At 40.1% G+C, this 24,780-nt stretch overlaps 1 long non-coding RNA gene across 1 annotated transcript; it reads left to right on the top strand.

Annotated features, from left to right (window-relative positions):
* Positions 1-1,832: 1,832 nt before the first annotated feature.
* Positions 1,833-9,283, top strand: LOC117232911. Its single transcript, XR_004493224.1, has 3 exons — positions 1,833-1,873; positions 8,281-8,867; positions 8,943-9,283. It is a non-coding gene; the product is annotated as an uncharacterized LOC117232911 (long non-coding RNA).
* The last annotated feature ends 15,497 nt before the right edge of the window (positions 9,284-24,780 follow it).

The following is a 24,780-nucleotide window of genomic DNA, read 5'->3' as shown; positions in this document are numbered from 1 at the left end:
TGTAAGTATGTAAGCGATATGTGCACGTATCAAAAGTATTTTTACAGAACGAGCTAAACAATAGAATAAAATGACGATAGAAGAAACGACGTTGCTTAGAAAACTCTTCAGTTAGAAAACATATATTGTTTCCGAAATTATCAATAAAATATTGCGAAAAATACTAAAATAGAAGAAGATAACGAAAAGAAATTTGTACAGTACTCTGAACAATTATTTGTCGATTAAACTATCTATGTTGTATCAAGTATTCCATAATGGGATACAGAAAGACGAAGAACATATAAAAAGATAAATATAGACGTGATTTTCGTATAGCTCCGCTATTAATAAAATCCGTTCTCCCCTTTTAATACTAATGTTTGCTTTCAATAAGTTTGAAGAGAGATCTGTCAGTCGTTGAGTAATGTATTCAATAAAATTCGGCAGTATGCAAATCTGAAAAGCTTTCGGCGGATCTCTCACAAATTCGACAGTGTTCCAATCCACTCTGCGATCCTGCTTTCCTTCTTTTCAATTCGATATCCGATTCATCGGAAATAACCAGCATCAACCTTTATTCAGACGCTCGCTACAAATTGCTCGTTTTCTCTGGTACTTTGCTCTAATCTTACTCGATGCGACACGCTCGTATAATATTTATACGATAATCGACTGCTTAAGTAGAATTTCGCGTTCTTATATTCTACCGTGTCGTTAAAAGTGTGCTCACTATCGAACCAACAAACAATAGATGTCAAACTACTTCGTTTTTCCAATAATATTAATCTATAGATCATATATTTAATAATTTTCAAACGGTATTTCTGACAAACAATTTCTTAAAGTAATGGAATTTCGTTGTTGTAAAATGACAGTAGAATATTTTATCTACGTATGGTACTTATATAACAAAAGAAAGAATCTACCAATCAATCGAGTGTTTGCATTGAAAAGTCACTGAAACACACTAATACGAAGCATTACTTTTTATCTGTAACACAATCTAGAACATCACATTTTGTTTCTCGTCGTTATACTATATTAACATTTATAATACTTCGAATAAACAAAGCATCCGTTTTGCTTACAATTAACCAAGTATTACCGCGTCAACGTTTCCTAAACCATAGTATACCACGAGCATCGCTATCAAATTCCAAAATATTACACTTAAGCAAACCATTAACCTCGATTTCGCTCGTCAGTATCAACGATCATGGCGCAACGACCACGAAAACCCGTATCAGATATATTCGTCGGCGCTAAAGCGCAGTTTCGAAACGAGTTGCCGTCGTGGCCGCTATACAAGAACACTTTTGCAACATGAAACGGGCTGCGCCATAATTTCGCGAGCACGGCAACACGTCCGCTCTAGCAGGGTACAGTTTTACCGTGGCGCAAACTAGCGTCTCGTACGTGGCGAATGACCGCTTTCATAGTGATAGACACGCAACAGGCCATCGACGTTCCCGTGTTACGTCTCAGCTTGGCGGGCTTTCACGCCTTTAACGTCGTCGTAACTCGTCGCGAAAAACTCAATTATCCGACCGCGAAATACCTGAACCGATAACGGAACGATAATGCGGCTCGAGCTCGAGTGGCTATCGATTATCGTCTCATTATCATTATCATAACCGAGATCTCGTTAAAACCGATAAAAAGTATACGGAATTAACGTGCTTCGCGTATCGATCATACGATGTATCGAGTGTTCGCTGGTGTTTGCGAAGATTGTGAATTGCGAAAGTTTGTGCAGGTTTACCGTATATAATATGCAGAGGCTTTGTGGTGAAAAGTAAAAGATTTAATTCTTCAGATGGAACTCTCCGAATAATTTGCGAAAAATGAAAGTTGGCGTTGATGGTTCGACGATAGAGAAGAATTTGTAAGGGTAGGGATACTTGCGGTGAAATTTGTTCGAGATTTGCACATTTTTCGGCATACTTGTTACGCTACTAAAAATTACAATAATAAAGGGAAATGAGGATGGACAACTTTTTGAAAGCTTCAACGATGCAAATTTTTTAGCGAACGATAAGAGAATAGCAACGGTAGAACAATATGGAGATGTTATTTAATATTCGATAATTATGATAATAAATTCATGAATAACTTGAATCTCCAGTTACAGTGGCAAGATAAAGGGAATTTTAACTAACAAGATACGTATACACGTACAAGCCAAATATTGAAGATATTTATATGAGTTTAAGAAAAATCGGAAGTAAATAAATGAGAATCACTGAGAGAAGCTTCGTAAATAACACAAGCAAAGCACGTAGAAAAGGAGCAAAAATTCACAAAGAAGAAATCGCCAAAGAAATCATTAAAACCATTAAAATAAATTCAAAAAAAGAAACGAACTACGATTGCCGACTTAGTTTCGAATGCGTTCACGGTGAAGAACGACGACGCTAGTATTCGCTATCTCGCCGAGGAAAAATGGCTGCGCTGCGCGCTTTTACGCTTAAACGTCTTAAATACGCGTCGCAAAAGAATCGTCCGGTGTTGTCCCATTTCTATCTGTCGGGACGCGTCTCTCGTTTCCACCCCCTCACGTTCACAACCCCTTGCCACGCCTCCACCACTTTTATAGACCTCTCTTTCTCCCACGGAGCTTTAATCGTGCGATTAAATTACATCTCTCGCGAGGAAGACGTACTGCCGCGTGGCGGTTCACGGCAGAACGAATTTACCCTGTCTTTTACATTCGTTAAGCTTGTTCCACCGCGAAGACTTAATTAAACGACTCGGCGAGTCGCCCGTGGACCGTGTGTATTTATCCTTTGAACGGAGGGACAATTTTATGAATTACCTTCAATTATTTTCCCTCGGCGCTCTTGCAACGTACGCGAGCTACGTTTCGCGAAAGATGGTCGAATTATACTTATGTCGATTCTTGCAATTAGCCAGTAGTTGGTTCCGTGTTCAAAGAACTATGAGATTATGCAATTATTAAAATTTATTACCCACGAATACAGTAGAAAATAACGTCCTTTGTACTTGACGTCAGAGATACGACACTCTTCTAATTTTACGTCATCTTATTCCACCTATCTCCGCTACAGACTTCGAAAGAATGAAATACATAAAACTATAGAACAAATACAAAATTCCGAAACTGTAAACAATTCTAGAACTTGAAAGAATGCCCAGTTGCACGCTAAGAAATATCATCGACCATCACGAAGTTAAAGTTCAATTTAAAGCATCTTCCCTGTATCGTTCCTTCTTTATTCTCATCTGCGAGAGCTTCGTCACGCAACCCCATCGTCCGTCGACCAAACAAACGCAAAAACGCGTCTATTAACGTATCATCCTCTCCTCGGCGATCTCGCCAGACATCGTTATTAGCGTCACGCGTACTCCAAGAAGAAGCTTCTCAGAAATCCAATCGAGAAGGAAACGACGACGTCGTGCCGAGGAAGCCGAGTGGAGCTGTAGAGGGAGGCGGCGGATCGAGACGTTACCCCTCGCCCCCCCGACGCAACTAAAATATCCCAGCAAATAACTCGAATTCTATCTGGATTTCCATCGAGCGGATCGAAGCAGGTAGGCGAGTTCGAAAGGGTGGGTAGAGTGGCGTGGAAGCGAATCGTGGAATTCGCGGTAAAAGAAGGAGAAAGCCGGCTGCTTACGTATTCGATCACGTAAGTACACACCGAAGAAGGAAAAGGGAAGCAAGCGGGCGAACGATGATCGTACACGCGGCTCTGTAGAGACGTCGTTGGCGCACACATTCTCCAACAAAAAGAAGAATATGAGCGTGAACGCGCGCAAGATCGTATTGGTTTGCGCTAAGCGGCGTCGAACGGCGAGAATCAAAATCCTGGATCGCGGTGGGCAGGGTCGCGCGTGGAATTTTAAACGGTCGCGGAGACAGGGATACGCGGCTAGGGCCGGAAGCGGGAACAATTTGTACCGGTCTTTCGAAATATACGAATAATCGCGGGCCGCATGCCAATGGCGGGAAATATTTCCGGCGAAATCTCGGTGCTTTCCCGCGCTCTGTCACCGCTCGTCCTCTTGATCCTCTTCCTCTTTCGTTATTCTCATCTTTTACAATTTTTCTTCCTTTCTTTTCCTTCTTCTTTCCTTCGTCTTCGCTCGACGCTTTTTACACGCCGCGCCCCGACCAGCAATTGAATTTTAAAATTCGACACCGCGACGAATTTTATTGTTGCCGGGGAATCGTGCGAATTGATTTAACCCTTGCGCTTGCTTCTCTCTCGGCTCTCTTTCCGGAAGCGACGCTTTTTTCCTCCACACCCGGAATGCTAATTGGCCGCGATGGAACTCGGAGATTGTGTAAGTGATAATTGAGGCAAGGTGGAATTATTTGGCCCGATTCGAGGGTAATTTTTGACCGAGTGATGGTTTTTGCTCGTTTTTGCATTATCATTTAGGAACTGAGAAGATTTTCTTCTCAGTTCGTTACTTTTGCATCAATTTTGTTACACTGTTCTATGGATAAAAATAGTCTCGTTATAGTTTATTATAGTCTTAACAAAACTTCTCGAAAGAGCGAAAAATTAAATATTTTTACAATCCTGTAAAAGCTATTATACTTGATTCATCATCAACGAAAAAAGAAAAAAGTGGTTTTTCGAGAAAATACTCGTGAAATTATTAGACGAAAAAAGATCCAATTCTCGTTAAATCTTCCTTAACTTTCGCTGTGAATTTTCCAGACAATTTCATATAAATATTCATTCGATCGACGTTGTTCGTTATTCTAATACGATACATTCATCGATATTTTCATGTATCCTCAAAATACGAGATATCGTCAACGAAATATATCGAAAAATTGTGCTCCTTGGTAAAGAGTTCCTTCGCGCACCGTGAACGAGCTGTTCACAGACATCAGCTCTTTCATCCAGTAAAGATGCTGCAACTAAATTCTTTATGCACGCCAGTTACGTTACTTCGATGCACGCAGTCGTGATCGTACATCACCGGAACGCAGTCTTTCCGCCTTTCCACCTGGCTAGCGAGCGTGTTCAATAATATCTCGCCCAATTTCACCCGATCCTTTGCACGCTTTGAAAACACGCGTCTCGCTACTCTCTGATCTTCATCGTCGACACGACGCGCGCGCCGCCGGGCATCAGCCAATCCGACGTATCGATATTGAAACTTGTTCCCCCTCGTTCGAACCTACATCATCTCACCTTTTTTTTCTTTCTTCGTCTCGAGTCTGTTGAACTTTCGATTTTTTATTCTATGCAGTAAGCAACTAAATTTTAGTCACGATTTTTCCAATATTTTATCGAATATTATTATTCCTACCACTCGAAGCCAAAAATCTACGTAAAATCACTGTAACAGTATCGATCGATGGTATTAATAAAAGAAATTTGGAAACATCAACGAACTACAGGCAACAACATCGAGAAACATTTTAGTGGAAAGTAGGGGAAAATATAAGGAAAACGTTTTTGATAAAATTTCAAGGTGCGATCGAAGTAACAGTGATCTGAATTTCAGTATAATATACTATACGAATTTATTGAATCGCGATTAATATACGTAAGTTCATGATTGGGTTTTTTACAATTTCCTGATTATATTTCATTTTAATATATCTACTAGTATATAGAGTATAGTATTGTAAAAAGAGAAAGAGAGAGAGAGTGTTAGAATGAAACTATGTTCATACTTCGTTTGTACTACTTAGTAGATTCAGACTCTACTAAATTCAAACTTCTTTAGCACGCGTAGACAACAAATATCTCGCGATGTACATACTTATAATTAACATTCTACTGTACCCAATATTCCACCACATATCGTATTTTCCATAACAAAATAGGCGAAATTTTTACTTCAAAATTTTAAACTTCAAAACCCTCGCGCTGTTTACAACCGGCTCTGTCGATCAATTTTAAAACTCGATAATTACAAAAACAAAAAGACGAAAGAAAAATCAATGGAATTTGAGGATAAATTAAAAGAATCGTTCGCGCTACCCATGATCGAGGGACAAAAATAGCCCATTTTTTACATTCAACGGACAGCAGAACGAACATTTATAGAATGTACGTGGCCAGAAATGCCTTCAGCGTTTCAGAACTCTATTATCACCCATGACGGGGTCATAAGACGAGAAGTTAGTGAGAGAGGGAGATAATACCGAAGGGAGTAAGTCGTAGTTTACACGTGAAATCCAACCAGTATGCCGACGTAATCGAAATGAGACGGGGACCCCCATGTACCCCATGGACAGGATTGATGGACAGCCGGTGGTCCGTGACGTGACCACCTGACATTCTTGTCCGATCGGGCTGACATGCCCCAGGGATCATGCATGCGAGTTTCGTGCTCACGTAGCAAAACGTCTACTCCGATTTTCCGCCATCCACCAAGTGTACAACCGAATCTGCGTACTGAAATTTCGTCTAATGTTCGTCTACCCACGTTCATTTAAAGTCTTTGTGCGAGATTTTCAGTATCTTATCGATGGAAATTGTAATTGAAGACAATCCGAGTCTTCTATGATCGAAATCTTTCTTTGCTCTATGATAAAAAATTGTCTTTTGTTAGTTACTGATAGTAGCAATACATTTTTCCGGTTGACTGTAACATAGACTCAATAGAAGATAAATATATTTAGGACTCATAGAAATAATAGACTCGTCAAATCAATAGACTCATAGAAAATAAATATATTTAAACTTAACAAGTTTAATTAATCAGTAACTTACAAAAAGCACAGTGTCGCGTACATCGGGTACGAAATGATCGAGGATGATCGCGTTTTTACAAAGTATATTAGCTGAAAGTGACTGACATGTGAATGATTCCTATTGCCACTTTATGCTAAACAAAAATCGTGAAATTGTGAATTATGTTGAAAAAAGTAAGTAAAAGTAAACAGTAGTAAATTACGGATAATTCACTAATTCGAAGATTCTACAAATCAAATATAAACAATTCTTCTATTAAAATAGCAGACATTGAAATCCTTCCAAAAATAATCCAAGATAAATAATCTGAATACCAAGTAAATCTCTAAACAAAGTCCGGCAATAAAATCCCACCGATACATCTATCGTTTCTCGATCTACGTGAAAATAGCGTACGCTTAGCTCCTTCCAAAAAACAACATCAAATCGAAAAAAAAACTTGTATAGTTCTGACTATAATTCCGAAAACCCGACGACTATAATTCTGAATAAACCGCGACAATAAAAATCCATCAAAATTCTTATGACCCCGAACACCGAGGCTTTCTTTCTGGAAAAACACATTACCATCGCCAACCAGATCGCCCTTCTGCATCTCTTTCTTCGACAAATTGCTATTTCCCTGCAGCGTGTTTCGTATTTTTTACAGAGAGACAAGCAGCCAAAGGGGCTGGCCACGCGAACATTGACGCTCACATTTATTCACAGGGATTCTTGCCACGATTCACACGCATTCGGCGCGTACGCCTGTTCGTTCACACGTGCCAGGCAATTTTGCCATAACGTCGAGAAGTATGCGGCGGAGACGAGCGGGCCGAGCGTAAATCCAGCCAGGGGGCTGGCTGAGGCTTGATTTCACCGTGCGCGCGTGGAAACAACTCGAAACTCACGGAGAGAGAGACGATACTTTCGAGCGTGTACCGTTTACACGGAAATGCACGCGCGGGTGAGCGCGCGGCCGTTCGCGAGTCAGCAAACCGTGCGGAATGTCGACTGACGTAACGTCACCGAAATTGAACGGCACCCTGGCTGTCTCGCGTAATCGAAGCCTCGTTCGACTCGACGGCCACGCGTCCACAGATTGTTAAGGGGTTGCTTTCGATTCGAATATTTGCCAGTAGATTTTTATTGCCAGTAGACTGTGCGTATTTCTGCAAATTCATACTTTCTGCGAAAAAAATTGGGCTTAGGTAGAGAATGCTTTTAGCTGTTAACCCTCAGCGGTGGACATATTTTTCTGGTGACAATACAACGGTGGCGACGTCCAATTTTGAGACGAATTTTAAATGTCGCCAAAAAAAGAAAGAAAAAAAAGAAAGGAAAATGGTAAAAGGATATAAAATTTGCATGCTTCGGTAATAAATTTGTATAAGCGTTAATAACCCAAAAACGAGGCTACATTTGTAACTTTAATCACATACTTTACCGCAAACATATTTTACCGCGTTTCCAGGCTATTTTAATATTTCCAGCGTGTTTGACATTTCCTGCGCAAGCATCAAAATACACGCATAACGGTGCGTGACTTTTAGAATCGAAACTCGGGCGGAACACGTTCGAAGCATTTACGAATGCGCCATTAATCAAGCCGATATTTCCCGTGTTTCAGATGTTGCAGAAGCGTCGGTGAATTTAACGTTATCGTCGCTTATAGCTTCATTTACGTACAAACACGCATAAGTGCTTGTACGTGCGTATTCGCAGATGCGACCTCCGTCCCTGTGGAATTCTAGAGCTGGTCAATGTATAGTTACATACATACGGAACATACCACCGAACCGGCAACTAGACACGAGTGTTTACCCCCCTGTGTGATCCTTACGTTCCCTCTAATTTATAGGAAAAAAGTTCTACGAGATTATTCTAACTATGCCACACACGTGTGTTTTCTGGATACACGTGTACGTTTATATATAAAACAGACGCTATCGATTCTTGTGAAAAAAATTATATTACAAATTGCGATAAATAAACTTTTTACACCTATCGCTTCGATTTTTCTCCGATATTAACTAATAGCTAACACTCGACTGATACCAACTAATTCTGCTACAGACAGGCCTTTTGTAACATGGTTAACTCGTTCCGCGTTATATCGAAATCAGGTTTCCAAGTGTGTGTTAACAGCAAGTACTTAATACTAAGGAAGACTGCAAGACCCTGGATATCTTCACCTTAAGGGATCTATGTATATAGGTAAGTCTTTAAACTCCTATCCTAAACTAAACCTGTTTGGTACACGTAGTTTGACATTGCAATTTCTCTTGGAAGATCGTCGAGCGGAACGCGTGAGCTGGAATCGGAAAGGTCAGAGGATCTCGTGGCAATGCGTCATCGAGTAGGCAAACAGGACACCGATCGAAGCGAGCGTTCCTATCCCTAGGACGACGCACACCGTACGCCACACATCGGTCGTACAATTCGTCGCTGCCGTGGGCTGTCAACGTAATTACACGTACAGGGACCATTAGACACGCGCGACGCTTACAAACGACTCAAACCACCTGCGAAATCGTCACTTTGTTCCGCAGTTAAATCATGCCAGACTCGAACGACCCTGTGTACAGATGCGTTCTACCTCGTTGCTGCAATCGATATACGACCAATGTCTAGAAATGTCTGAAAAAGGTGAAGGTGATCGTCGTCGAGAATTATGATCGGAGTATAATCGAAAGATATCTTCTCTCTACCTTGCTCTCTACCTGAAACACTTCGAATCGCTTCGAACCTGTACTGTATTTTATGTGGCGGCAAATTCGAATCGCTTTGAACATGATCCGAAATTTAGAACTCTCGAAAGCTTTGATAAGCGTTGAGATACATGGCCAGAAGTAAAATACAGGAAGATATTCACGCGATCGATGTATTCGGCTAATAGAATAGCTGAGCACGTACAGTTTAACCGATACAGTTTCTATAAGTATAAAAGCAGCGATATAATTGTCCAGTTTTATAATTTTCAAAAACGTAGATAGTAGAATTATATATAAAGAAACATATAAACAAATCAAGAGCGTAATTTTTCTTTCATTTTTGCTCTTAGAACGACGGAATACCAGCTCGCAGATGTGATATGCAAATGTAAAAAATATACACATAATATGCAAATTTAATACGCAAAAGGTATAACGCAAATGGTACAAGAGAAATTTCTAATGAACAATTTTTTATTGGGATTACCTGTCTTTTTAGGAAATAAGAAAGTTTGCAAAAGTCTGTATTTCGGAGGTTTCAGAAATTATGTTCATCGTCTGCCACGAAAATTACATAGCTTACATACGGTCTCCATCGAGATCAAAATAAAAGTCTGTAAAACACGTTCCAGTTCCCATGGCGACACACGACCGAACAAGAAATCCATTTCCCTCGTGTGGAACACTTTCTGTGTTTCAATGAAAGGAACTGGAGATGAATTTACCGATCAACGGCTGCAGGTTTATACGGCGGCTTGTGCCTGACAGAAACATTTTCTAAGATCGATTCTCGCGAATCGCACGAAAACGAATTTCTCGTGGGCAAAACTAAAATTATATAGTAACACCGTATTGCTGCCTGTCCTATATCATAAAGATATCTTTGTGTGCAATGAATAAATATTCACCGAAGATACGATGTTTGTAAGATTTTCATATTTTATTTATTACCTAAAAATGTAGTTTAGATCACAAACACGAATAATAAATAGCGCTCACTAAAAAGACGATAAAGATCTATCTTTTTCACATAAAAACAAAAGTTACATATACCATGATTTTCCTTCCAAAATTAATCGAGTTAAATTAATGTTAAATCCTTCCGTAAGAACTCCGAAACAAAGGAAAATTAATACTAAACAGCTTGAAACAATCTTCGACGCATAACTTCAAACATTCGAAGCGTGCAGTCACGAACAATAGAACCGAAACCAATGCCAATATTTCCATCAACCGCACCACCATGCTAACAACTTGGTATTGTCGTCAAATTTTTCTACGATTCTCTTCTTCCTTCAATGATTTTTCTTCAATCTCGTTTATTCTCCAACAGCAAAAGTAAAGTTGAAATTTAACCACGGCCACGGAGTATCAAAGTTTCGAGAATTTTCGCGCTGGCCAAGAGTGTCTCGGTGGTCGGTTGCAGATGCAGCTAACTGCGCTACGGGGCGTATTCATTATCGGGCCGCCGGAACCCAGGTTGCTGAGACGATTAAACAGGGAATGGGAGGATCCTCCAATGATTGGCTACACGGGGCCGATTCAATGTCTACGGCTCTATCGGTCTATCGCTCTCCCGCGGCCGTGTTACCCATCTCCGCCGTTCTATTTTATCGCGTTGCACGCTCGTCGCTAGTTAAGCGAAAAACGCGCATAGTTTGACGAATTGTTCAAAAATTCTTTCCCCTTTGCCTTTCGTTTTCTGGAAATATAAATTTGTGACGATCCTTTGAAACGAACTGTAAATTAACGCATCGAGCATGACTCTACGATTAGTTAAGCGAAAAATTCGGCTATTTCGGGAAATTGGCCAGGAATTCTTTTCGTTTTTTTTTCCTTTTGCTTTATGGAAACGTTGGATATTCGGCGATTTTGATATGTTGGAATTGTGACGATCGTTCGAGATGTATTATGATTGATGAAACTGTGAGCTGGTATGTTTCAAGTGGTAGAGCGGATTCAAGTTGAATCATTGATCGATGGCTTAGTTTTCGTATAGATAGTATTTCTGTCGATACTGTTTTTTTTTTTTCTTTTTTCGGTATCGTATAATAGCAGACCGATTCTAATTTCTTTTCTACGTTTATAAATCTGTAACGAGAATAAGATGACATATCTTTATAATTACGTGTTATTTGTATCGACCAGTCCGATAGATTTCTGATAGCTGTACTTGTCTCACAAAACATTATACGTTTGTTAAAATGTTCACAGGATAGAGCAGTCATTATTGAAATTGAAAGACGATATCTAATTAAAGACAAAGCTCTACGAAAAGCTCGTCTAATACCACGATCTAGAATCCCTTGTCCACGTAGCGCCAGTTAGAACACGGAAGCTATCGCACATTGAGAACAGATAATCCGACGCAATTCGACCAAAATGTATCCACACGTCACGAGAAATGCAATTACAGATTGACGTCAGTCAGGTGCTTCTGAAGCGTGTTCATCGTATCTCGGGTTTATAACCGACAGCTTACGAACTGATGCAGCATTCGGCTGATCTTACAGGTTGAAATTTTTCCTCGAGGAGAGTGGATTTTTCTAAGCAAATAAATTGAATTTTTCACATTTACAAATATTTAATATGGCAATTTAAAAAATAAGAAAGGTACGATTACATGTTTATTAGCGTACTGTGAAATGTTTATGTCAATTCGTGTTTTTGTAGACACTGATAAAAAAGACGAATAAAAGTATATCTTACTTTCTAATTATTATCTAACGTGTATTTTATATTTGATATTTAATATACTTTTTCATATTTGTAGATATTTACAAATTTATATTTGTCACGAATGTACAAATATTCACGGTTTAGTTATTACACGTACGCTGATAATATTGGATCAAGAATATTGGAAAAAGTAGATCATTTTGTAGATTATTGGTCTAAGAGAAATGGCAGAAGCGAACATCTACTGGATGAAAAGCGATGTCTATTCTTCGTTATAGGGAAAAATGCAATAGACGATCAACTTGCCACCAATTCTATAAAAGTATCAATTATTTTTATATCGCTATAATTCTTCGTTTAAACCATTTACCTTCCCCTATGCACGAAACGTAAAAGTTGCTACAAAAACGAATCGATCGGGCTGCCACAAGTTTAACTTCAGCATCATCGAATTAATGCAATTTTCAACACTGATCGATTCCTCTGTAGCCAGTAACAAGTTCAATGGTAATTGCAATCGCGACAAACGCCTGCAACAACCGAGCGCTCGTAAATGATAATGTATCCGTTGCACTGGGACGCAAAATTACACGAAACGATACGATACCTCCATTTTCCTTTTGAAAGAATTTAACCCCTTGGCATCGAATGACGAGTCTGACTCGTCATGGTAATTTAATCCCTTGGTCTCATATCACGAGGCTGACTCGTCACAGTAATTTAACCCTTTGGTGTCAAATGACGAACGCAGATCTTTATACTTATAGTAAATTTAAAATTGCAAAAAGTGCACGAAATATCCAAAGCATAATAATTGTTATAACAATCAGTGGATTAAACAAATTCCTATTTAAATTTCATTCGTTTGACTAGGTTCGTTAAAGTACGAATTTGCTTGAAAATCTGCGATTTAGTAATAACGTTACGTACAAGGTATACAATGACGAACTAATCTCGACTAAATTGTGCGTCAAGGAACACGTATACTTCCGCGTGGACACGTCGAAGAGAATGTTGTTCGCGCGTGTGCACTGAAAACTGTTCGTGACTTATAGTTGTACGCGCGGCCCGTTACCTTCGCTTAAGCCAACACACTCGTACCTACACGCGAATCTCCACGTTGCATAAATCCTGTCCCGATGATATACGACCGTAAGGCTTCCAACTATTTGCCGGACCAGTCTGGCTTGGCACTTGCGTGTACCTAATGCGCATACACGCGAACCCTCGTGACAACTGGCCAACCCTCCATTTTCGATTTTCAACCTGCGACTCGCTCTAAAAGCGGTCCTAGACTTTGCACTCTATTTCTATCGGTTTCAATTATATTCGATATTATGATTATATTTTTTATACAATTATATAATTATAATACTGTAATTATAATCTCAGGAATTTGTAATTTATCACAGCAGTTCGAAGCGTCGTGCAGTTAAGCGTGAGAATCTGACCGAAAGTTACTCGAAGCGGTTGTATTCGATTAGCTAAAGGTCTCTACGAAAATCTATATTAATTCATATATTTGTATTAATTATTAAATATCTTTCATTCGCGAAAGCGTACAAAATACTAGATTTCTAAATATACCGAGAATGTCATGCAGCTTAAATTTTCGAATTATCCTGAATTTCAAACAGTGATTCCTATATTGCGGATTTGTATGCAAATTCCTATGTTTGAGAATATGATTAAAAAAGTAGAACCTCCGTAGAAAATCGTTTTACCTACTAACGATAAGTAGCGAAGAAAATTCTATAGTACGCTGAATATTTTACCTACTTTTTCGTATTACGTGCATTCCATGCAAATTCTTAAAAATTTCCTACGAACGCATCAAAATTCGTAGGCTGTTAATCGCAACAATTCCTAAATTAATCTCATCGCGATAAAAATCAACCATTGTATCCACATATTTATCACAAAAGCACATTCATAGAGAGGACAATAGTAGCTCATCCACGAAGCTTCGATTTATCCAGTATATCTGGGTATTAGCCGAGGTAGGATAAGAAATCGAGATAGTTGGAGGCGCGAAGCGAGCAAGAACGGTGGAAGTGGTAGAAACTCAGAAGGATGGGGATGTTAACGACAGACGAAAGTCCGAACCGAAACGAAACGGAACGGAACGATATCCCCCTTCTCTTTCTCTATGGTGCAGCCGTTTTTTCCGTCTGGCAGCCGTTTTCTTTTTCCTCCTGACGATCGAGCCTCGTTAACTTCGCTCTCCTCGTCCCACTCGACGAGACTTTCGTAACCATGGGGCCATTTACATGTAAATGCCTCTTACCAACGGACATTTCCTCGAGCCTTTTCCAGCATTGGTATCAACGCAGTGTCTCTCGTTCCCTTTCTTCTCTCTCTCTCTCTCTCTCTCTCTCTCTTTCTTTGCCTCTTTTTTTATACATATATACAATCGTCCTTTTTTTCCGACGCTCTTTGTCGAGCACTTGCTTCGTTTCGCTTACAAAAGCTTCGGTAATTAAGTAGATATCACGCTTGGACGTTTCTGGAGGGAGAAGAGGACCTAGAAATCGTGCTCGAACGAGAAAAAAGGAGAGGAAAATGAAAAGAGAAGAAGGAGCAGCGCCTACGAAAGTGCTCTTCGTCGAAACAATCGCTTTAATCAAGATGTAGACCGGCGGTGGCTCGTTCGATTCCAAAAGAAATCTTCTGCAGGATCTCTCGAGATGACGGCAGCTGCCGACAAAAGTCAAGGGTTGCGTCGATTCGATGAAATATGCATTCGTGAAACAACGCGGCAAACCTCTTATTTGCTCACCTTCTCTTCTTCTCTATTTCTCTTTCTCCCTTCCTCTCTATTTGCTTTTCACGTTTACCGTTTTAACTTTTTGCATCGTGCGATTAAGGTGTCCATGGAGAAGGAACGCGAGTGTCCTTTGACAAGAAACGAACAGATTATCTGCTCCGTAGAGTAGCGTGTTTCATAAGAACTAGGTAACTTATCTACGTCTAAGACTGATCTTTTATATGTCTGTTATAAAAAGTGACAATTGGTGGAGCGGTTTGTGAGAACGTATACAGACATTAATCATAATCCGCGATTATCAACCGATGTGCGGCAATGTTTCTTAAAACATGCAATACCTAAGTGTTTGATCGATGACGCTGACCTCTTTTCCTTCGGATTGTCAAATAACAACAATAGTCATCCAATGCGAACGTCTTGAATCAAATACGATATATTTTCTCGCGTTTTCGTAGAATTTCCCTAATTAATTAATGTTAAAAACGGTCAAACATTACGATTACGAAAAAGCACAAGTGAGAAACTACGCAAATATTAACAACGATTCCACCATATTTCTTTCGTACTCGAGAGACCACTTTCAACGACAGAAGAATACAATTAAGCTGCAGGGTGTAAACAGCGGCGGGAAGATTTCGCGTGAAAGTATCGTAGAAAGGGTGCCGAGCGCTGTACGTTCGATAGATTCTATTAATCGTAGAACGGGAGCGGACGACAATCGCAATAAATTTGACGCGCGGAGCGTGGCGTGCGAGGAAAACGTGAGAGAAAAGGGCGATGCCGGCCACGGGCTGCCTGCTCGATATTGATGCCGGATTTATGAAGTCTCGCTGAGGTCACGTAACGTACGCTCGGCTCGCGTGGCTAAGCCTCTACCCGCCTCGAGAAACCTGTTCATTTTTCACCCAGCCGACTCGATCGTACATCGTTCACGCCACGAAATCGGCCTGGCCGCGATCACGCGGTTCGCTCTCCACGATAACACGTAGAACCCGCACTACGTTCTCTCTACGTCAGTGCCGCGAGATACGAACGACCGATTACAGAAGCGAAGAAACTGGAGGGGAAAGGCCGAAGGAATTGCGAATGCCTTCCGCGAAGTAGCCGACGAGGTATGATTCGTGAAGCAAGTAGGAGATTCGAGAGCCGATTTTCAGCTACGAACCAGTCGCTATCACGGTGATGGTGAACTGACGAGGAACGGAAATGGGTGGTCCGTTCAACGTGTACGATACACGTCTCAGGAATGGTAAGTGATCCAGAAATGGTTGTCTCGGGCTGACGTGGATATGGGTGGCACGTGTTGCGCTGAATGGTATTCTGAATTTTTACGTTGAATTATTGAGTAGATTTCCTTTAGTATTTTGGTATTTCGGTAGTCGTTTGTTCCTTCACTGTACGATTTTTATCTGCTTTTAGAAAGTTGGGCTGCGCGAGGAGAATTTATTTATTCCTTGTTTTTATGGTCGAAATATTTTGTTTTATTAAGGTTTTTGGTAAGATGTTCGAAGAAGATACTTGAGTTATATCGAAGTGCAATTTAAAGACAGAAATTTAACTCAGTAGGTCTTAGTGTTCTTTCTTTTTCTTTTGCTTTTTTTTTGGATGGGAGGGTGTAATACGTAGTTATGATCTCTATAAATGTAATTTTTGTCATCTTCATAAAATCAATTTACGATATAGTATCGATAAACGGTGAATTAGATTGCTTTTAAACGTTGACATATCTCTTGATACTTCGCTGACTTAATTTTTCAGTAGACTGTTTCTATTAGTATGCCTTATGAAAGAATATTGTTAGTGTTAGCTGAATAGCGGATTCCATAAAACGTGCTGGAGGGCTGGAGGAGTTCGAAGCTGATCGAAGCCAATTCTATTGAAATATCACTTTCCCGTTTTTTGCCCATTTTTATTCTTGGCAAATGAGGTAGGAAACAGTATTTCCAATACCTACGCTGAGAGAATAAATAGTAGAAAAAGGTGGCAAGAATAGAACAATAATGATAAATAATAATGATGATAAAACATATCGTTACACCCTTCAATTTATAGAAGGAAATAATTAATAATCCAAAACAAAATAACATTTATTCTAATCGATAATCTGATTCTTTTTAAAGGCCAACTGTTCGATAAAATTTACCTAATCTTGTGTTTCCAAGAACATTTCCTAAATTATTTATCCTAAATTACTTACATTGCCATCTTACAGTTTAGAGTAACTATATGTTCCATAAAATTCCAGAATTTGGTGAAATAGTCGTTTTAACTTTGGGAAACATTTTTGTCAAAAATCTACCGAAACCGAAAGAAGATTACTATCGATATCTGTAGCATTAATTTTAATTTATTATCAAGATTATTAGAAAATCCGGCACAAGTACAAATGAGAAATTATTTCGAAATTATTAATAAGAAGGTAAACTTACGTTTGATATTTCAAACATATACCAGCTATAAAGACGTTTCTTCGTTACAGCAAAGAGAAAAGATATGAAAACGTAGATTAACTAAAGCGCCGTGTCGTAAATGTTTCTACGAATTTTTATCAATTCGAAGACGAATGATGTTTATCCTTTGACTGGACAGAAATATTTCTTTCGATACTTTCGTACGGAGATGCGAGAAAACGCGGAAGGTGGGTAGAATTGGAATGTCAGTTCGACTTATACGAAAACGAATAGAACAGAGGCACGTTCAGCTATCTCCACATAAAACCTTATGAATGACAAGTAACGAGCAAAGGTATTTGTTACTGCACTCGAATCCGCGAAGACGAATCTTGAGAAGGGACTGACGGCATTTGAGATTGACACGAACGTTTCAGGACATTATCCCTCGTCGATTTATTTCCACCGCTTTTTCCTCTCGCTTCTGAATGCTCTTTTATCAAACAACACACCAGAGATAAAGTATATTATCTTCCGACATTGTTACTGCCATTCGTTTAGTCCAAACATATATATTACTCACACTTTCTTCGTTACTCATTATTATTAGAAATATTCCTAAACAGCCGCAGATTGAAAACTCCTGGTATTTTCTATTCTTCGCGTATGATTAAAAAATAATTCGACATTTGTCGAGTTTCCTGTATTTTTATATTACTTTCATTTATCTACTAATAAAATGTATTTATTAATATATTCATTCCCAAGTGAATTGAACAGAATTAATTTCTATTATTAATAGGAATAAAAATGTAAAAATTGAAGCATTAAAGTAAACAATAAAAAATAAAATACTCGACTAAACGTAGACAACGTTGATAAAACGTCAATAACTTTAAAGCGATGATCACAGAATTGAAGAATAAAATATAAATACAGTGGAACTCGACGCAATTTGAAATATATTTACCGTCAAAGTAAAGAGTTTTCCTTTTCACAAACCTAGAGTTGTGAATCGGATTCGTTGAGCCCGGTCGTAATATCGAAACTACCCAAATTTTAACGTTTCTAGAAAATTTACAAAATATTTTCCCATTGAAAGAGATCTGTTTGCCAGCAAAGAGGAAAATGTGACGTGACGTAAGATGCTGGGACGCAATATCCATAGGAAGAGAGCAATATGAAACTGATTAAACTAATTACGACTTTCCGATGGCAATTTCCAACGAAACAGGCGCAGCAACTGCGAGCGTGCCGCGTTCGTGTGAACGTACGTGAGATTCTGCGCCACAAACGCGTTCCCCGAACAAGTTGCCTCGCTCTTCGAGTTATCGTGCTCACGTGCTGCAACCAACTGCAAAGATGCAAACGGAAGATTTCAGGTCGCTTCGCGATTACCTCGATAAATTCGAAAGCATTTAACTACGAGCATTTTGTGTCTTCGTCGTTTGAAATTCTTCGGCCAGTCTCTTAAAGGGGATAAATGATAGAGATTTAGAAATTCAAGATGGTGCACACGATAATTAACGCGAATACATTTTTCATAGAATTCTTCACTGCGATTTAATCTTTTAAAAAAATATACCATGCGTTGAAAGTAACTGAGCTAATAACTGAGATTTCAATTCTGTTTTTTAATACCGTGGTTACCGAAGGGAGTTCCAAGAATTCATTTAATATTTTTCTTGCCTGTCCCTTCTACGTATTAATTCACTTCCCCTATCTTTAATGAATTAAATACATAAAAGTTTCTTCGAAAAGTCTAAAATTATTACTGAAAAGAATATTCAAGGGTTCATAACATAAATCCCAGTAAAATTTTACATTCTGTTCCCGGCATATCAGAAAATTACAGTGCCCTCTATCATTGCGCGTTTTATCTTAGAATAAAATCCAAGCATACGGTATAAATATTTTTGAAATTAAATTCTTTACGTTAAAAGCGATGCTTTAAATGCCCGTATTTCCATACAAGACACAAAGTTTTAGTCGCTTATTAAGTTTTCGCTGTTCAACATTCATTAATCCTTCTGTTGCGTGTACCGTCAGGAATCTACATTTACTATTTGCTCGTGAAAAGAATCGCCATAACGCAACACGTCTTCTGTTTCAAAATGTTCCATCGTTCTTGTACCACTTTTCACCGAGACCTTTCTTTTCCAAGTTTATTCGCCGTTCGTTTTTAAACCAGAGTAAACTGTTTCAAAAGACCCGGAAACCGATCCTAGTATTGATCTCGAAAAAAAGGAAGACATCATTTTCACGGACTACTGAAAAACTGTACGAGTTTCCTTACACTTCCTCGGTGCTGCTTTCTCGCAGATTATATATTTGTAAATTTCAATACAAAGAGTCGGCACTTTTATTCAATAATTGGATTCTCTCTAGTACCGATATTTCAAACAGTTCAAAAATTTGTACATCGCCAAGAACAAAAAGGAAATTCAAGTACTTGTTTTCTATTTTTTGATAATTAACAGTGAAGATCCTCACACATCGTACATTATCGCCACATATTAGTATTATCAATAATATCGACGATACTATTTCGATTTGATTTACGACTTTTAAGAATTAATTCTGAAATCAAACGAAGATGGTGAACAAATTGCAGACGATAGAAAAATCTGCATAGGAAAACAAAAATGAAAAAAAACGCCATAGAAAATTTCGATACAAAACGTTCATTTACAATGAATCTCGGACAAAAGAAAGGACGAATTTAGCAAGAACGCTGCACCTTCCGTCTGGATCACAGTTCCACTACGTTGAAATTTTCCAACTTTTTCAACAACTTCCTCTCTCTCTACTGTCCTTTTCCCATGTCTATCGTCGCAAATCATCCGCCTACAAGCCCAAAAGAACGAGAGAAACCATGCACACACGCCTCGTGCAGAACATCCAAGACACGAGAGCGTTGTACGAATAGCTGCGACACCCTTGCGACAGATAACCGTGAACAAGTTCGCGCTCACCCTTTCCATTCGAGCATCTGGCCGATTCAAACGTAAGACGCGACACGTTCGAGCTCCTTTTCAGGATGATTAAAAAACACGGACACGGACCAGGCCCATCTGTGTCTCTCTCCTTTCACCAGCTCTACGTTTCAGCCGTTAACTTTCGTTCGTCGGGAAAAGGAAGAAAGAAAGAAAGAAAGAAAGAAAGAAAGAAAGAAAGAAGAGAAGAGAAGCATCCCTCCCGACGCGGCGGATTCAAGGGTGTCTGCGTCGTTGGCAGCGGCGGCGCGCGATCAGCCAGAAATCCGATACTCGATGAGAAAGCTCGAGGGAGATGACTTCGCTCGTTGGAAAAGTTTCTCCCATTAAAGAGATGAGATTTCATCGAAGGCCCGCGCGCACCCTGTATCTTGCTTCTTCGCCCATTCCGCCCCTTTTCACAGTGTCCGCGAGCACCGCCATGTTTCACCGCCTCCACTCGTCCGCGAGCCACCCCCCTTTCACCCTCCGTCGGCCTTATTTTTTAATACGCCTTTTTAGCCGTCCCGCTTTTCATTTTGCCGACGAGAAAGCCGCGGGCGGGATTAAATACCCGCGTTAATCCGATTCGCTGTAAATGTTTTCGAGCGCTTCCCAACCCCTGTTCACCCCCGCTGGACCACTCTCTCTCTCTCTCACTCTCTCTCTCTTTCCTTCTCTCTCTCTCTCTCGCTCTCTCTGTCTATGTGTGTGTGTTCTACGCTCCCCATTTGTCGTTCGCGTGGATTCTACGAGCTTTCGTGAGAGTGGAGTATGTGAAACCACGGTTGTGCGTGTGTACACGCGTTATAGAAACGCGGCACGGTTGTACAGTACTGTACACGCGCGTACGAAACTAGTTTGAGGGCGAAAGGGGATGGTTTTGCTCGATAACGTCTACGGGGCTAAGGGCGCGCCTCTTCTCGCGCGCATTATTACTTGACCGGCCTCGTAATCTCGGTCGCTGCGCTAAATTTATTCATGGCTCGACTAACAGCGTTAAGGTATGTTTTACCTACCGTCACTGGATGTTCTTCGTTCGAGCGGGCTTTTTTCGTGTATCTTGAGGTTTCGGTTTGGGGAACGGGTTGAAGTAGAATTCGCGTATGGTGGTTGTCGCGTGGAAAAGTCGAGCGAGGCGAATGACACGATCGGAGAATTAATTCTGTACGAAGGTAAAGTTAATACTTTTGTCATTACTAAAGCTTCGTTTTGTTCTCTGCATCCAGCTTCGTTAGCAACAACTAATTTCAATACAGTAACACACAGTATCGTTCGAAAGGTTGAAACGTTTTAACTTGTAAGCCAATTTGCGTCTGATCGTGGACCGAGTCGAGTTCCAGCGTTTCCTATGCAAATCGATTAAACGTATTTTGTAATTCTCGATTTTTCAAAATTTGTAAGAAGGGCGAAAAGCGTTAACTAATGAACGTTTCTTAAAAATCTAGAAATCACTCGACGCTCGCCTTGTAATCGCTTTTGGAAATCGTGCAAACGCGCGCGCAACGAGGTAAACACTCGAATCGACTCGGTTCGGTTGAAAATTCAAAGCGCCTCGCACACTCCCGGACGAATTATCGTTGACTGGGTTCGGGTCACATCGTTGCATAGGTGTACTCACCGTGTAGCGAACTCCAGATGACGTCAGTACATCCAATTCACGTCGAAGGCAATCCCTGAAACACACAGAGGTACACGGTTACAGAGAGATGAAACATTAACCGAGTTGTTGACTACCGGGACGACACAGGAAATCCGCGCCAGGGTTGCTTTAGGCTTCGATCACTGCCACGACACGAGTACTCGGTGAAAAGGTTTTACACTGAACAGAAATATACAATGTGTGCGCGAACTGTAAACTAAGTTTGTTTAAATCAACAAACATCTTGGAATTCGTTATGCACCTACGAGATTACGTAGAATGGTTCAAAAATACACGGACAGAATGGAAAACTTTCACGCGTATGTTACGTTCACACGGTAACGCTCGTTACGCGAAGGTCTACAAATGATTTACATTAATCATGCATTTGATAATTAAACTACGTCCTCGTGGCTGTTAAAAAAATCGGTAAAAACAATCTCCATGATAAAAATAGTTTCACGAACGAGCTATACAGACGCGTGAGCAGTTTCGTACAGGACAAACAACGTGGTACAGGACGTCAAGCTGAACGTTCTATGTCGCTTACATGTATTATTCAAGCTGACAGTGACGCGACGCTTAGCAAGGGTGGATCCTCGTCGGACAAGAATGCTTGGCGAGAAACAAAAATACGGAAGGACAAGGATCCGCTCACCGCGATGTCCTGCAGGAAGAGGGGAAAACTGGAGTGTCCAACGAGAATGAGGCGGACAACGAGCAACATGACGACGACGCCGACGACGACGACGACGACGACAATGTCGCGCTGATGCTGGAGGAGGAAATGTTATTTCTTTGGGACGCTAAGTGACAGGTCGAAAGACATTCGGAGATACTCGTGCCAGAATGTCGCGAAGACGGTCGCACGAATCCGCTGAACGAACAGCGAGTCATCGTGCAAAAGTTCGGACGCACTTTTGCCAAAGAAGGAGGGAACACGACGATGAAACTAGTCGCGAAAAATCTCGCTGATCGTTTGACCGACGCGACGACGACAATTCCGCAGAACAATCGGTGGAATTGTTGTCCCGGAGATTTTTCTTTTTCCATCCTCATCCTGTTTTTGTCAAGCTTTCTTCTCGAAGATAATGAATCGAAGGAATAAAGGGTTTGATGATGCTAGAGAAGATGATGCTAGAGATGAGAGTAGGGGATTTGTGAAAAAATGTGCTTCGTAATATCGGTGAACGAAAGCAACTTCGACAAGCGAAGGATTTATCTTGGACATTTTGACTTATTCTTGTTTCCGCGAAGAACTGTTCTGGAAAAAAATGTACCGAGTGGAGAAAATAAGAGATTCGATGGAATTAAAAAAAATTAAAAAGCACGAAATCTGCTAAAACGCGTGTATTCTACTAAAACACGAACGTAAACGAACGAAGTGGAGAAATTTGATTTCGGTAAAATTCGAAATGAAAAGATTGTATCAGTTTGAGGAAAGAGATAGATTCGATGGCAGTAGAAAGGTTAAAAATAGCGTTATTCGCGTACTATGTAGGTGATATTGATTTATAGCGTCGCCTCTACTATACATTTTCCGTCGGAAGCTAAAATTTAAAGCCTGAGTTTTTATAGAATAAATAGAGCTTCTTCGTAAACTGGATAAGAACTTATGACTCATTCAAGTGCTATTTATCTTCGTCAAGGTTCCCGGCTGTGGAGTTCTTGGATCTCAAGTTGAATTACATTAACCTATTTTAATGAAAAGCAAGATATGTTTTCCTGGAATACATATGTACATAATTCAAGACAAACTAAAGCAAAACAACTTTCAAAGTTGCTAGAGTGAAAAAGGAGATGCATATATGGAGAGAATGAAATTTCACCATTAATAATTGCTTATCGTTGAAACGTATTATCGAATGGTAAATTGCGTTCTCGATTCTCAGATTAAATTAAACGCAGTCGATATGCAATGGCTACAAAAAATATTTGCATACCATTGTATATTATTATAACATTTGCATATTAATCGGTTAGGTTCAAGTATAACAAATTTCATATCATTTAACAACGCTTTCATACGGCTACAAAATTTTAATACTACGAATATGATGAAGCACGAAACATGATAAAAACGACGTTTCGATAGAAAATGAAGAGTATGTGGAAACATGTTTTATAGCCGCTATACGTAAGCTTCTGTTTCCTCTCTTTCGTCGTGCAATCAAATTGTCTATTTAAATTCTCAATCCGCTTCTATCTAAGCTTCGAATCAACACAAATCTACTATCGCCCAGCCTGTGAAATATGTTTCACGAAAACTGCAGCCATCTTTCACGATACGCGGAAACAGGACGAAGATTAAACAGTTAGGCGAAAACCTGTCTCGCGGAATCATCCCCCGAAACGGATCGTCGTTAACACATTCGTTATCGATAGGAGCGAACGACAAATCGAACTAAAAACCGAAAAAGAAGAAAAAGAAGGACAGGAGGGCAAGAAAAACGACCGTCCATCGATTGCTATCGAATTACCCATTCGAGCGATTCTGCGCCGCGTAAAAAATACTTTTATTCGACGAGAGCGATCGTTCGCCGATTATTGCATTCTCCCACGCGAAGAGTAATGCTCCCCCGGCATCGTTTGCTTCGCGCGGCCCTCTAAACCGTGCCGGCAGAAAAATGGTGAAACGAGCAGACTGAAAGAACGCTGCGAAAGCTGAAGAAAGAAAGAAAGTAGATCGGTGTGTATATCCAGGTTCTATGTGTGCGTGAATAAAAAAGCGAGAAAGAGAGAGAGAGAGAGAGAAAGAGAGAGAAAAGGGAGAAAGGGAGTGAAGGTGGAGAAGGTATAAAGTAAGAGGAGCGGAAGCATTAGTGGTATTGCCATACTATTACTCGCGCCCCTCTTAATAGCTCGCCCATTAAAGATAATGAACGTAAATTATGCGTAACGGAGCACAGTTAAAAAGGTCGCCTCTATCTACCGCACGAGGTACGGCCACTCTAAATTGACTG

Source organism: Bombus vosnesenskii, unplaced genomic scaffold (assembly GCF_011952255.1).
Source record: "Bombus vosnesenskii isolate JDL3184/JDL3185 unplaced genomic scaffold, Bvos_JDL3184-5_v1.1 scf7180000013293, whole genome shotgun sequence".
In the NCBI taxonomy this organism is placed as follows: Eukaryota; Metazoa; Arthropoda; class Insecta; order Hymenoptera; family Apidae; genus Bombus; species Bombus vosnesenskii.
Note: the sequence above shows the minus strand (reverse complement) of the source record. Positions and strands in the feature narration are given on the sequence as shown.